The 3,726-nt window shown below is 35.3% G+C and overlaps 1 pseudogene across 1 annotated transcript; it reads left to right on the top strand.

Annotated features, from left to right (window-relative positions):
- Positions 1-270: 270 nt before the first annotated feature.
- LOC114256793 (cytochrome P450 94A2-like) lies at positions 271-2,176 on the top strand (annotated as a pseudogene). Its single transcript, XR_014345866.1, has 2 exons — positions 271-545; positions 696-2,176. The product of XR_014345866.1 is annotated as a cytochrome P450 94A2-like (transcript).
- Positions 2,177-3,726: the final 1,550 nt, after the last annotated feature.

Raw genomic sequence — 3,726 nt, 5'->3', positions numbered from 1 at the left:
TATAATTATGACATTGATATTCTAAAAAAATATATTATCAAAAGGATAATTTTAAAAAATTAATTTTTTAAAATGTAATAATTATATTTTTAAAAAAAAGTTAAATTTTTTTAAAAAAACTATTATTTTGAGACAAAAGAAATATAAAATTAGTATAAGTTAATGGAACGCGATGTTTTACATATATAAAATTTTTTTTTCCATATAAATACCCCATAATCTCTACCCCCAATTTTCATTGCATTGCAACACACCTCAACGGACCAACCGTATTAATCAATAACATCACATTCAGACTATAGCCATGTTAAACCTCGAGCTTTCAAGTTCTTTGCTTCTTGGCTTTCTTTCTCTGTTCTTCTTGTTCATTCTCAATTCCAAGTCCATTTTCACAAGCTTGTTTTCCCCCAACAAGTCCTCTAAGATTCCAAGATCATACCCACTTATCGGCTCCTTCTTCACATTCTATGCGAATCGAAACCAGCTCATCCAATGGACATCTGATTTGGTGACCAACACACCCACTTCTACTGTCGTCCTCAACAGTACTCTAGGCCGCCACCAAGGAGCAAGGATCCTCTAGAGTATTTTTTTTTTAAAGTTTTCTAGAGTGGTGCATTGTGTGGTTGAGATTTAATGACAAGTCACATCAATTTTTCAGTATTAAATCTCAACCACACAATGCACCACTCTAGAAAACTTAAAAAAAAAAATACTCTAGAGGATCCTTGGTGGCCACCAAGTCTTCACTGCCAATCCTTCCAATGTCCAGCACATGCTCAAGTCCCATTTCCATATCTACCAAAAGGGCCCAATCGCTCGAGTCCATGTCTGGGACCTACTCGGCGATGGCATCTTTAATGTCGATGGTGAGAACTGGAAGTTCCAGAGACAAGTTGCCAGTCATGAATTCAACACCAAATCTTTACGCAAATTTGTCGAGACTGTTGTCGAGACCGAGCTCTCAGACCGACTCATTCCGATCTTCTCTGCCGCTGCTGCAAACAAAACTGTGCTCGATCTTCAGGACATTCTTCAGAGATTCGCCTTCGACAACATATGCAAGATCGCTTTCGGACACGATCCTGCTTATTTGCAACCATCTCTCCCTCAAGAAAAATTCGCGGTAGCTTTCGAAACAGCTGTTTTACTCAGCAGTCAAAGGTCCAATGTCATTCATCCGGTGTATTGGAAAATTAAACGGTTTCTCGACATTGAATCCGAAAAACAGCTTCGAATTTCTGTCAGTGAAGTTCGGGAATTCGCCAAAGAACTAATCAAAGAAAAGAAGCAAGAACTGGGAGAAAAATCATCGCTCGAATCCGTTGATCTTTTATCACGATTCTTGAGTTCTGGACATTCAGATGAAAACTTCGTCACCGATATAGTGATCAGCTTCATATTGGCGGGTCGCGACACCACATCAGCCGCCTTGACGTGGTTCTTCTGGCTAATATACAGATACCCAGACGTGGAAAATGAGATTCTGAAAGAGATCAATGACAAGTCCGAAGCTGCGAGTTTTGAAGAAGTGAAGGACATGGTTTACATTCACGCGTCCCTGAGCGAGAGCATGAGACTTTACCCGCCTGTCCCCGTGGATGGAAAACAAGCAATGGAGGATGACGTGTTGCCGGATGGGACTCTGGTCAAGAAAGGTACAAGGGTGATTTACCATCCATACGCAATGGGGCGGTCGGAGAAGCTGTGGGGGTCGGACTGGGCAGAGTTCCGCCCGGAGAGATGGTTGGAAACGAGAGACGCGGAAGCCGGAAAGTGGAGCTTCGTGGCGAGCGACCCATACACTTATCCAGTGTTCCAGGCAGGTCCGAGGATTTGCTTAGGGAAGGAGATGGCGTTCTTGCAGATGAAGAGGGTTGTTTCGGGTGTCTTGCGGCGGTTCAGGGTGGTGCCGGCGTTTGAGGAAGGAGTGGAGCCGGAGTTCATATCTTATTTGACATCTAAGATGAAAGGTGGTTTTCCGGTGAGGATTGAGGAAAGGGCTGGGAATTTCTGATGATGGTGACTTTGGTTGACTTGACTCACATAAATGCAGCTAGTAGCAAGCATTACATGGAGTGCTGGGCAATATTTGTATTTGATAATTTCTTTGAATATTTATTTATTCTGATAATTTCTTTGAATATTTATTTATTCTGTTTTGAATTATTGGTTTTGTTTTTAATAAAATTCTGACCTTGATCGATCTTTGCGTCGTAGGATTACATCCAATTATTTAAAAAAAATAAAAAATAAAAAATATTATTTTGCTTTTATATCAAATTTTTAAGGGATATTTAGAAAATTATTTTTCAAGTGTTTGTATTTCAATTAGTTCATAAGATATTTTTATATTTTAATAAATCATATTATTTGAACATTTGATCTATCGAATTCTAATTATCATATTTAAAATATTTTATGGACATTTCAATCCTTACAAATAATATTTGTACGGTTAGCAATTTAGTAATGTGAACATTTATATTTTATAATGTGAATATTTACATTGACAAATGAATGTTCATATTGACAGTGCGAACATTCACATTGACATGTTAACATTCACATTGATGGTGTGAACATTTACATTGACGGTGTTAACATTCATATCACGGAACATTCAGACTGTAAATGTGAATATTATTAGGAATATTTTAGTAAGTAGGTCACTCATAGGACTTATTAGAATATAAAAAAATAATGTAAACTAAATACAACATAAGTAAGTGAAAAAATATTTATAACAAAGTGTCTCAATTTTTAATCACAATATTAAATTTTGAAAATGATATTACCATGCAAATGGTGAGTGCTTTTTTATATGGAGAAATACTTTTAAGGGGGAAATTAAGAAAAATATTTTTAAATTAATGAGAAACTGTGTAATATTAAAACATAAATTTATAAACTTTTTCATGAAAATGATAATATTTTTTAAAATTATCATTGAAATGCTATTTTCTTTTTTTGTATCCCTATGTTATTTAGACTCAGCTCACTAGGATGGATAAGCATCGGAATGCCTCACGTACAATGGATAAGCACACCAGACTCGATTGATTTTAGAGCCTCTCTTTCCTTTTTCGAAAAGTTCATTTGTTCCTATCCCCATCCAAAAGGGTAGCCTACGCAGTGGACTGCTAATCAGTCATAGCTTGTGTTCGGAGCTATCTGTTGTCCATCGTTCCGAGCTAAGCAAAACAACTAAGCAATCAATCTCCTTCACTTAACCCTACCAAATCCGTCGAGGTTGCCATGCATTGCCATGAATCGTTGGGAAGGAGAAGAACAAAGTGAACTTAGCTTTTAGGGCAAATTACAAGCACACCTTCTGAAATTTACTTAAAGTATAGATTGTTTCTTGTGATTTGAAAAATTATAAATACTCCCTTATTAAATTTTTTTATTTAACAGAATTAATTAAAAAAATAAAACTCATAATTACTCTCTTATATAATAATAAAATTACTTAAATAATTAATTGAAACATATTCTAGCATATTAAAAATTATTAATTGATTTCATGATTTATTAATAAAAGAGGTGATTTGTTATGAAATTAAAAACCTCGGGGCTAGAATGTAATTTTCAGAACTATCGGGATGATTCGTATTTTAATCAAATCTCAAGAGTTGTATTTGTAATTTACCATCCTTAATTATGTTATTTTCTTCTTTAGTTATGACTTTTTAATTATAATATTATTTTGAGATTTGGTTATGA

Source organism: Camellia sinensis, chromosome 12, assembly GCF_055761805.1.
Source record: "Camellia sinensis isolate YWXY chromosome 12, ASM5576180v1, whole genome shotgun sequence".
Lineage (NCBI taxonomy): Eukaryota > Viridiplantae > Streptophyta > Magnoliopsida > Ericales > Theaceae > Camellia > Camellia sinensis.
Note: the sequence above shows the minus strand (reverse complement) of the source record. Positions and strands in the feature narration are given on the sequence as shown.